This window comes from Phocoena sinus, chromosome X (assembly GCF_008692025.1).
Source record: "Phocoena sinus isolate mPhoSin1 chromosome X, mPhoSin1.pri, whole genome shotgun sequence".
Taxonomy (NCBI): domain Eukaryota; kingdom Metazoa; phylum Chordata; class Mammalia; order Artiodactyla; family Phocoenidae; genus Phocoena; species Phocoena sinus.
Window position 1 is genome coordinate 100,195,288 of NC_045784.1, and position 12,424 is coordinate 100,207,711.

Consider the following 12,424-nt stretch of genomic DNA (forward strand, 5'->3'; position numbering starts at 1 on the left):
ATTCATGAAGTAAGTTAATATATATAAAATAAGCCTGGTATTTTCTTTAAAAGAAAAACACCTTAAAACCTAAAATATTTGAAGATATGTCCCAGGAATTCCCTGGCATCTAGTAGCTAGGACTCTGCGCTTCCACTGCAGGGGTCCTGGGTTCAATCCCTGGTCGGGGAACTAAGATCCCACAAGCCACACGGCAGGGCCAAAAATAAATAAACTGCTTTAAAAAATAAATAAAAGATTTTAAAAAATAAAGATACGTCCCAACTAAAATGACATTTACAGTATCACTGTACAAGGAAATCATAAATATCATAGCAACTCCTCTCTTTGTTTTCTTAACATCTTTATTGGAGTATAACTGCTTTACAATGTTGTGTTAGTTTCTGCTGTATAACAAAGTGAATCAGCTATACAGATACATACATCCCCATATCCCCTCCCTCTTACATCTCCCTCCCACCCTCCCTATCCCACCCCTCCAGGTGGTCACAAAGCACGGAGCTGATGTCCCCGATCTCCCCGTGGGAGCAACTTCTCTTAAGAAGGCGTAAATTAATCACTATTTAAGAAACTATGGAGAACGTGTCTCCTCAACAAGGTGTTTGCCTGAAAGAAGTCAAGAAAAGATAAAGCTTTGGTTAGTTATTTGTATTTTTTAATGACATAAGTATAAGTACATTATTGTCAACTTGCAATAAATCTGCTAACGGAAATCTTTAGCATAGATGATATAAAATAGTTGCTAACCTTTCTGAGGCTTTCTTTTCTGCTGCAGCTATATACCAGAGCCCACAAAAGAGAAAAAAACTTTCAAGGTGATAGGGCCAGACTGTAAAATGGTTTTCCAAAGTAAAGAAGCTTCTTTATATGCAAATGTCTGTCACATGTAAAATAAAATCACATTAATAAATAGCTTATGTCAGTTTTAACATAGGAATAAGATAATCTACCCAGCACCTGCTGTGTACTAGGCAGTGTGCCAGACATGTTCTCTATGCTACTTAATCCTCATAACAATCCCATTTTAAAGACAGGAAACTGAAGCTCAGAGAGTTTAAGGCCTCACCATGAATCTGGTAACTATGACTTGAACCTGAGTCTGATTCCAGAGACCAAATTGTTCCCATCACACCAAGCCTTAAAAATGAAAAATAGCAGAGTAGAGGCCATAAAGCAATCAACATTTCAGTGTTTAATTTATAAACATGAGGAAGATCTCAGAGAGACACATTCTGTTATAGGGAAGCAATTCGTTGGTTGAACTACTTCAGTCTAAAATTACTCACTTTTACCACTACTTCCATAACAACAATACCAATGCTAAAAATCTCTCATGCCATTCTCCCAACACATCTGGGGTCAGGAGGGAGCATATCCTAGGATATAACTCAGATCAGATTTAGGGAGAACTTGACATTACGGATACCAACACTTAAAAGAACAGATTCTGAATTCCAAAGCCACCCATCGCCATCACAGAAATAGCACTATGACACAGATGAGGGAATTGGGCTAAACAAATGGAATGACAAATGATAGTCTACTCTAACAGGATGAAAGTTAATTATCCAAACCATAAAGCATTTGCATTGAATACCTCAATCCTGTCCCTGAAACACTTTCAGATTAATGTTTGCTCCTTCCGTCTACCATATTTCAAAACTTTAGTCTTCCTTCACCTTTTAAAACTCATATACCAATTAAACTACATCAAGTCTCATGCATCTAGACTAGAAAATTCTACCGTTTGGAAGCTTGGTTTATATACTATTTCTCATTCTTTACATTTCTCATAATATTTGGATGAAAGATATAGATAGATAGATGATAGATACCTGAAGCAGAAATACAAGAGTATAATCTATAAAAATATTGAATCACCATGTCGTATGTACACCTGAAACTAATACAACATTGTAAATCAACTATACTTCAACTTAAAAAAATGAATTCTAAATGTTGATTCCATACCTACTATATAAAAAAAGCTAAGTCGAAGTTGAAGCTCCCTTGCCTTAAGAAGCCATATAAGGCGAGCAAGTACACAAGTGGTAGTGGTGGGAGAGAGAGAGCAATATGGATGTTGTAGGTTGGGGGAAACAGCACGGACTCCCATCACCACCAGTAGTCCCGTTCCCAGTGCACAGAGGAAATAGTTATAATCCTCTGAAAGGATGCTCCCTGCCCTCCTACAGCCAGCACCAGCCTGGCCAGTGAGAAGTCTGAGCTATACCTGAGGTCAGGAGCATGCCTTCTCCTTCTTCTATCCCCAAATGAAGAAACTGAACCGGAGCTCCAACACGCATGCCACTTGTCTATAAAGGAGCTTTTTGCTCCCAGAGGATTTATACTAACCAAAGTATCACTTTATTCCTATTATCTGTAGCTCACTGACTTTGAAATTTGACTATGGTGCTATAGTGCGTATCAATGCAAAAGTGTATTATTAAAGAACTGAGCTTTCACATGCCTAAAATTTCAGATTATTAAATATTCAAACATCCAAGTTATCCGATTTTAGAGTTTATTATAAAGGCAGACTCCACAAACTCAAAACCAGTTAGAAATCACTGAGACAAATCTCTTTGGGAACAGGAGGAATCATTAATCAAGTGATAAAAATCCAATCCTTTTCTGTCTTTTCTGAATTTCCTAGTTATATTCAGCTTCGCAAAGTCAGTAATTCATGACCAGGTCTTAAGGGAATGTTTATTTTTCTTTTAAAAGGAAACATGGTAAGAAAAAAAAAAACAACAAAGAGCAAGACTTTCCAACTTAAAAGTAATAGCCAATTGTACTCCATGTTTTAAGAATTATAATTGGCAGCTCTACGAGTCCCACTGATTCTGTCTTCAAAGCCTGTAATAAATGTAACAAATCTCAACCTTGATTTTGCAATGACCTAGCAGCATCTCTAATTATTTCAATGAATGTATCAAATCATTCATTTAAATATAATGTTTAATATGATTTAATCACACCAATGTTTTAATATGACAGCCAATAGTTTTAAGACAGGGGAAGGTAATACAAAAAGAGAAATCAGAAGACAGACTCTAAACCCAAAGAGTCTGAGAATAACACTAAGGATAGCTCTCTCAAGTTTGTTTCAGACGTGGAGCTTGGTGAAGCAAAAAGTCTAATTTTAGTACAATTTTTCATATTAACATTATTTTCCACTTTGTACATGTTTGCCTCACCATTAAGGTTTTTTTTTTTAAAATAAAACTTAGCTCTAAGACTTTAACTTATCCCTCTTGCGCTTCCCTGGTGGCGCAGTGGTTGAGAGTCCGCCTGCCGATGCAGGGGACACGGGTTCGTGCCCCGGTCCGGGAAGATCCCACATGCCGCGGAGCGGCTGGGCCCGTGAGCCATGGCCGCTGAGCCTGCGCGTCCGGAGCCTGTGCTCCGAAACGGGAGAGGCCACGACAGTGAGAGGCCCGCGTACCGCAAAAAAAAAAAAAAAAAAAAAAAAAAAAAAACACTTTTATAAGATTTTGTCCATCGTACAGCAACGCTAAGGAAGGAGTCCTTTGCGTAAAGTATTTATGTACCATGACTATGTTTACCCCAAATATTAAGTATTCTTGATAAAATTGGTAATGACTTCCTGAAAGGGAGGCTGGTTATTTATTTTTTTTGAGGGAGTAGATGCAAATTATAATTCATTGAGGAGTTTGCCACTTTGGGGGAAAGGTGTTTCTTTTTAGGAACATTATGGCCTCTGGCTTAAAGAAAGTTTGTGTTCTTGGGTGGAACGCAAAAAGGGTAGAGGCAGACCGTATAATTTAAACAACATGACAGTAGGCATCCAGCACTCACATTTCCCAGTCATCTAAGTGAGAATTTTAAATAGAAGCTAATTGGAGCATTTTCAGACTGTGTATGTGTTTTGCAGAAGCGATCTATGAATTGTGAAGTAGTAATGAAGTACTGCCTCCGTCTGTTTGAGACAAATAGGACAGAAGGATATTAAGCAAGAGAGAAGCATTCCCTTCCTTCCTTCCATACCGTCCTTTAAACCAGTGTTTCATACCCCAATTTATAATTTCTGACTCTCAGAGTGCAGGTGAGAAGGACGCAGAGAAGACTCACCAAGATGAGTGTCAGGGTGTCAAAAGTCTGGCCAGCTAGTTGGAAAATGCTAGCCTAAATGCTATTCCCCTCAACTCATCCCATCTACAACAAGCTATTTCTTGGAGCAATAAGTCATTTTAAATGTCCCAAATCCAATCTTTTTCTAGATCATGCTTTAAGGAGAAAACTGGCTTATTTAAAGGTACTCTCAAGGGAAATGAATTTGACTACATAGTTCTTAATGATTATTCCTGGAAGTTTGGTCAGTCAGAAGGAAGTTCAGGAATCTCAAATGTATCTAGACGTCACGCATTCAAGAGAGACATAGATAGGATATTCTGGATTCCAAAATAAAGTTGTTATCATCAAAATATTTCAGTCATCTTAGACGCCTAGTTCTCCCCCCTCTCCTATGCCCACATCAGAAATACACCTACGTGTGGGACAACACCTACAGAACACCTACTGAACTCTGGCAGAAGACCTCAGACCTCCCAAAAGGCAAGAAACCCCCCACCTACCTGGGTAGGGCAAAAGAAAAAAGAATAAACAGAGACAAAAGGATAGGGACGGGACCTGCACCTCTGGGAGGGAGCTGTGAAGGAGGAAAGGTTTCCACACACTAGAAGCCCCTTCACTAGTGGAGACAGTTTTCCAAGAGCAGTATTCAGTCACTCCTCTCTGCTTGCTGAACAAAAGCCATATCCTACGCTCTTGCATTCAAGGCTTCTTGGACTAGCCCTCCTTAACTAGTTGCACATTCTGGCAAATAATTCAAAGTAAATATATATTTAATGATTTGAGAATAAATAAAAATCCAAATTTATTCACAAACTATCAATTGTTTTGCTTCAGAATATGTTGTTTTCATACATTAGTAACTGCTATGCCTTTTTGTCCTATTGTTAACCAAGCAATGTGTAAAAGCATTTATTTAAAATATTTCTGATAGGAGGAAAACTTAGTTAATTTAAATTGAATATCTGCTGGGAGTTCCCTGGTGGTCCAGTGGTTAGGACTCAACGCTTTCACTGCCGTGGCCCCGGGTTTAGCCTTTTTAAGTATAAAACAATTCAGAACATAAGTAAATGTGGATCATTTATTTGAGTACTAATTTAAAATTTATTTTTCCTAAACCCTACTCAGATTTCCTTTTATCCTAGTCGGCCATTCTTGTTTTCAAACTATACACAGAAAACACATTATCAATTAAGTACAAACATACTAGTTTTAAAACAGAAATTTGTCTAAAATAGTTTGCCCCTCATGGTAAAGGACATGTGAAAATAGGTCAAATAACTCTTAACTTTAAGAGTAGTTGCTCTCTTGGAAGAGATTATAATCTTACTTTCTTTATCAAATTACAATTTGATGAACCATGACTAAAGTTTTCTGGTCACTGGTAAATTGCTTCTATTAAAATTACTTTCAGTCGGTGCCAGCATCATGGTACTTATCGGCAAGCAAGGAACAGAATCAGGATTTTGGATTAGTTCTTTTCGTAGGAAAGATAGCTGTAACTTACTCTCTAACAAGACTGTAATTTATTAGATTCCTCTATATATGAAATGAAGAAATGCAACACACTTTGAGTGAAATAATTTGCACAAGGCTACAGACCTAAAAACTACTCTCTCTAGATCCATTCATTGGGGATTTCCCCAGCGGTCCAATGGTTAAGACTCCATACTTCCAAAGCAGGGGGCCTGCATTCGACCCCTGGTCGGGGAACTAAGATCCCACATGCTGCATGGTGTAGCCATAAATAAATAAATAAAAATTTAAAAATTCATTCATCAACTCAACATCTGAACACCTGCTATGTGCCAGCCACTGCACTAGGAGATATGTAAAAAGAGCAGGCGGGATACTTGCTTGCAAAGAGATCACAGTGAAAGAAATAATTACTTTCCAAAGGACTAAGTGATAAAAAATATCAATAAATTCTCAACATCATCTACTAACAAATACCATGTTGCATAATTCATATAAACCACAATAACTAAACTAATTGCAAACTTTGCTCCCTGGTACAGAAGTGTATCAGTTCATATTTAGCATATAAGTGCCAAAATAGATAAATAAATAACATCGACTTTCCTTACTGCTATTTTATTTTAAAGGATTATTCATCCCAGATCAGGCTATCTGCAAGGCTGCACCAGCAATCAAATAATATCCACTATTCAAAAATATAATCTGCGGGCTTCCCTGGTGGCGCAGTGGTTAAGAATCCGCCTGCCAATGCAGGGGACGCAGGCTCAAGCCCTGGTCTGGGAAGATCCCATATGCCGCGGAGCAACTAAGCCCGTGAGCCACAACTACTGAGCCTGCGCTCTAGAGCCCGTGAGCCACAATTACCGAAGCCCATGAGCCTAGAGCCGGTGCTCCGCAACAAGAGAAGCCACTGCAATGAGAAGCCCGCACGCAGCAACGAAGATCCAACACAGCCAAAAAAAAAAAAAAAAAAAAAAAAAAAAATATATATATATATATATATATAAAATCTGCAATTATAATTATATGAAAGAAAGCCAAACATATGATGGTGGATCACATCATTTGAAAGAAAAGTCTCTAATTGCATCTATCTATATACTTCAGCAATATGCTTATGAAAAATATGCTAATGAGCCAGGTCACTGGTCTACTTTAGACGAAAATTTTGGTTCCAGTTTCATGAACTTTTGTTTAGCTGTGAATCATTCAGAAATGATTACATATGCACATCCTTTGAGGGAAAGTGCTCATAGTGAATGAAAATCACTTCAGTTTAGTGATGCTAAGGGATTATCTATTGGATAATCTACTTACAACCTAAAACATCCATATACTTTTCAAAACTCTATTTCAAAGTATTTTGTAGATCCACCCAAACCAAAGCCAGGTCGAACTGTGAGTTAATTAGGAACACAGTTCAGTGTAGGACAAGAGAAAACTCTCTGGTGTGATCACATGTATAAAGAGAAATCTAGTCGAAGTTTTTGTTGTAAACTGGTTTTTAACATTAATTTGTAATACAACTGATGAAATGGGATAAAATAATAAAAAGGAAATATAAATTAAGACTGAGTTAACTCATCAAATGTGAATGTACACAGATGGAGGAAAAGTGACCAGACTTAAATATCACATTCTCTTTCAAGGTACAATGGTATGACAAAGAATGATTTCTAAGGTTCCTCCCAGCTCTTAGAGTCCAAGAATCCTGAATAAGATACTTATGCTCTTTTTAAGATATCATGTTCTGATCTCACGGATCAGTGAAAAGCACTATATTTTTGAAACCAGAGAAACAAAGAGTGAAAATAGAAGATGTTACAGGGCAAGCTGTAAATGAGCAAAGGTCTTTTAAAATTTGCAGAAATAACTTCAGTGAGAGACTTTCAAGTGGAGGGGGGGGAGAGAGGAGGGGGAGAGAGGAAGGACAGAGCGATGGCAAAGGCACTAGTTTAACCCAGTTGTCCACGAACACTCAAATGAGCTTGCCTCTCTAATGTATCATTCTCACAATGTTTCATTCTCAAAACCTCACTGTTTCAAAATACAGTATTCAAGGCTTTTAAATCAAAAACTCAATCGAGCCCCTGCACCTTCCAATCTAATCACGTTAAGTCCTTAAAGGTGGAAGAGAAAGGCAGAAGAGTGGGTCAGAGAGAGAGAGAGATGTGAAAAAGACTCCTGCCATCGCTGGCGCTGAAGATGGAGAAAGGGAGCCAGAAGCCAATGCTGGTGGCCTCTAGAAGCTGAGATCAACTGTTGCCTTACAGCCAGCAAGAAGATAAGGACCTTGGTGGTTCTACAACTGCAAAGAACTGAATTCTGTCAATGATCCAAACGAGAAGGAAATGCAGTCTCCCCTAGAGCCTCAGAAGCAAACACAGCTCCACCAACACCGTGATTTTAGCCCAGTGAGACCCATACCAGACTTCTGACCTAAAAAACTATAACACAATAAATTTGTGACGTTTTAAGCCATTAGCTTGCAGCAATTTGTTATGGCAGCAATAGAAAACTCATACATGGAGGTTTTTCTCAGTGCCTGCACACAATCAAGCAATGGCACAATCATGTCCACAAGAAAGTACTAAACATGCTGACTGGTTAGTACCCTAGGACTGTGATAAACAGAGCACATCTGCTCCAGTCAATGGCAACTAATTACTGGGGGGAGAAAAGGTGGCTGGCCAACGAAGGTAGAATAGTGCTTCGAAAGAAATAGGAAACAATGAGGTTAATCCCAGTATCATATCAGTAAGTAAAGATAATTGCCCCAGTATTTTCCTGCAACTTCACCACTTGACAGTACCACAAAGTAAAGCTAACTTCTCCCTGTACCACCACCCAATTCAAAAAAGTTTATCTCATCTGTCATACTCCTTTGTTCTTCGAATTCTAGTGAGATATTTCCTAATTAGTAGATGGCATGAAAGTAGCAAGAGTCTATAAAAAGAAAAAGGCATTAGAGGAGTCAAGATCATTGAAATCAAGCAGAACTGCATTTGAATTTTCACTTCACCTCTTACTTGAAGTGTAACATTGAGCAAGTTAATTAACTTCTCGGAACCACTGTGCCCTTAGAGTAAAACAGGGAAAAGACTTGCCCTCATAGAGTGTTTGGGGGGCAGCTTCCAAAGTGCTTGGCCCTTTTTTTTTCCAGTGAGGGAAGGATTTATTACTACTTGCAACAAGTAAGGAGAACACCGGGAATCTTTCCCAAAGCAGTGTCTCCCCATACAGCAAAATTGGGGAAGTTTTCACACCGTGCTTTGCACTTTTATAGTAGCACTCAATAAATTGTATTACATTTAACTATGTTAAACCAGGATATTTTGAAAATTGCAAATAAATATGTTTCACATGAAATTTACAATATCTGTTGTATAGGCTAGATTCAAGAATTCTGAAAGTTGTTTTTAATTACATTTTTCTTATGGAAACACGTTATTTCATTTCTCCACTGAACCATATCATAAGAAGAATTGTCCAACGAGTTGGGCATGCTCCTGTCTTACCATACCATAAGTGTCGCAAAATTGGGTTAAAAACAACATATACCCTCATCATAGTAAGTCATGCCAGTGAAAATATTTTACTATAATTGGAAACATAATATAATTTTATTTTTCTCTAAGATTACATCATATAGTCTGGGATCAAATTGTTGATGCTTGTAAGGTAAAAATATATACACTTGTGTGCTATAAAGCACCTAAGCCCTGTCCAACTTAAAGAACGGCACTCCATTTTTCTTGTTTAAAAAAGTGACTATCAAGTTTAAATGTAAATTGCATCATTTTCCATCTTATGGAATATGTACTTTCTCTTTTTTTCTTTGTTTAAATATTGGAGTATAACTGACATACATTGTATTAGTTTCAGGTGTACAACATAATGATTTGATATTTGTATATATTGCGAAATGATCACCACAACATATGCACTTTAAAATCTGGTATCTATATCCAATTCATATCTCCTCAGTGAGCCCAGATACATTTCTCCTCTGTAGTATTTTCATTGCCATTAAATCCATTATCAATAATGCAAGCACAGTAAACAAGAATGTTATTTAAACTGGTTGTCTTGGTTTAGAATTTTCACAGGAGCAAAATAAATCAAGCAATTTAATTGTTTATAAATAAAGATAGGATAGAAGATAAAGTCTAGTCATTTTGAATAGCTGCAAGGACTATATCCATAACACCCAGCAGAGTTATGCCTGGCGCATAACAGGCAGTAACTTCTGAGTATTATAAACTCAATATACAAGGTGACTGAAAAAGAACTGAGCTCTTTCAAAAGTGGATTGCTCAGTAACTTCTTTATGTACGGATTCCCTAAGGATCTCACGTTTATACCACCTCTTTCTTGGCCTTGAGGAGATAAAGTAATACACTGTGGCTGCTATTTCAATTTAAAATATCGGCATGCACAGCGCTTATAATTCTTGACTCTTTACGAGTAATACGGTCATTAATACAAATACTTGCCTATCTCTTCCTTCTTTCTTTTCCCTCCCCCTAACTTGGCCCTATTTAGGTCTCATCTAAATATTCTAAATTTCAAGCAGAATGTCTGGAATCCTTAGAGTTCTTAGTAACTCCAGACTTCGCATGATGGTGAAAGATTTGCATTTCCGTCTCTCTTCCCTCTGGGGAAATGTTTTGAGGGGTTCTTGGAAGTAACACTCATTTAGGCATAAAAAAAAAAAAGAATCTAGATAAATTTTCGACAAGTAAAATTCTTGGAAATTGCTGAAAGCATCCGAAATACTAGCTTTCTGTCTTGTAAGTTTCTTGTGTGCAATATTCCTCAGATACGTTCAATGGTTTTAAGAGATCTTTTAAAAGACACATACAATAGGCTTTAAAACAAAATTTTAATTTCATTTGCACATGCCAGAATTCCTCAGACGCGAAGATCTGAAGTAGCCAAGAGAATAAACGCTGACTAGGAGGAACAAGCGATCTAGTCGTAAACCTCCGAAAAGAAGTTTGTAAACTCTGAGTCACTGTGGTTCAGGGTGAATGCTATGATTAAAAAATAATATAATCGCAGGCTCTTTAAGATAAGCAAAACGCCTGTACGAAAGGAGAGAGGTCTCTTCTAGTCGGACCATGTGGGGAGCATCTCATTCAGATGTAGTATCTTGTATAAAGTTTAACACAAAAAAACTATCTGGGCGAGGCACAACCAGCAGAGTGAAGAGTCTGGAAAACATGTCACATGAGTAACGGTTAAAGAAAGAAGATTTCCGGGCTTGTACGTTATGGAGGAAATAATATTTTTCTCCGTAGCTCCAGAAGGCCACACTAGGAACAGGAGATGAAAGATAAGAGGAATTGATTTTGCTCAGTGCATGGAAGAGCTGTCCACGAATGAAAGGTGCTGGCTTGGGGAGGTAGTGAGCTCTTTGTCACTGACAGTGATCAAGGAGAAGGTGCATCGGCATCTTTCAGAGTTGTCACAGGAAGGATTCCTGCTTTAAAGGGGATTTGGATTCTCTAAATGACATCTAAGGTCACTTTTATCTCTATGATTTTCCATTAATAAGTGTTAAGCTAGCCCTTCTGCAAGTTCAGACAATGGAAATTCACAAGAAACATGCTACAAGAGTTACAGATGAGCGCTAAATTGCTCTGTGTTATTTGTGTTATTTCTCCACATAATTTTGTTAGATTGAGCATATGTTGTAAAAAAAACAAATTAAGCAGACACAAACAAAAGTTTATGTATACACTAATTGTGAAAATGTCTAACTAATTATATTCTTTTCTAATTTGAGAATATCAATTTGGGAAGTATTTTGCTAGATGAAAAGGATACCTAAGGTTTTGTTTTATTTTATTTTCAAGGTTGTATTTTATTCACTAAATTAGAAAAAGGACAATCTTAGGGGATAGAAAACATGTCAAATTTAGAACGTGCATGTTTTAATTTTCACTGTCCTTTGAATCACCCACAAACAAGGAACATTTATATAGTATGACTAAATCTAGACAAATTATTGACAATTAAATAAAGCACCATTTTTTTCTAGGGAAATCTAGATACTGAATCTCAATGATAAAATGATAGAAAATGATTTCTATAAAAGTCAGTGCTATTGGCACTTACTCTAAAATATATTTTACATAGTAAACAAAATAGTTGTAAACAGGATGCTAACTGAATACAAGTGTATTGGCTAAGAGAGGACAAGTCTAATTCACTAACACTCATTCTACACCCATTGTCTGGCTTGCTATGATTCACTGTTACATCATGCTGGTTAATTCTTACCTATTGTCTTCCTCCTTGTGGCCACACCATTATTAGCAAGACTTAACCGCTTGTGAAGAAAGATAAAAAGATAGCTAATGCTAATTCTGTTCTATTTCAGTGTGTCCTTGGAATCTAACAGTACATTAACCCTATAACATCAGCCTGAAGGAATCATCTACTGCCTGAAAACAATGAATACCAAAACACCAGAAAACCACTTAGAAGTGACTGCCCTTTCAGCTTTATTAATTTAGGCAAATTGACAGGTTAATTTACATGGTTCACACCTGTCAGGAGCAGAGTCTACTAATTTAGCTTACACTGACCAGGAGATACTCCTTCAGGCTAAGGTCGAACTTCAACCTTCTGCTGAACAGAGTGTAACACAAACACATCACTCAGATTTCCATCAAGACAGTCCCTTCAGAATTCCACATGGATGGCACACCACCCTTGCAAGTGTTCAAAACTGAAGCTGAAGGGAGACTCTACCTAATAAAGACTAAATAATATTTGGTAATCAAGCTATCTAAAGGCCAAAGGATTATTTTCCCAAATCTTTTGTCTTTATGATACTCCA

The 12,424-nt window shown here is 37.3% G+C and overlaps 1 protein-coding gene and 1 long non-coding RNA gene across 8 annotated transcripts in view; both read right to left on the bottom strand.

Moving 5' to 3' along the window:
* The window catches only part of KLHL13 (kelch like family member 13), a 191,937-nt gene that overhangs the window by 44,027 nt on the left and 135,486 nt on the right, over positions 1 to 12,424 (bottom strand). The window lies entirely within an intron of this gene.
* LOC116748041 lies at positions 501 to 1,138 on the bottom strand. Its single transcript, XR_004348161.1, has 3 exons — positions 1,067 to 1,138; positions 748 to 877; positions 501 to 606 (listed from the first exon to the last, which is right to left on the bottom strand). It is a non-coding gene; the product is annotated as an uncharacterized LOC116748041 (long non-coding RNA).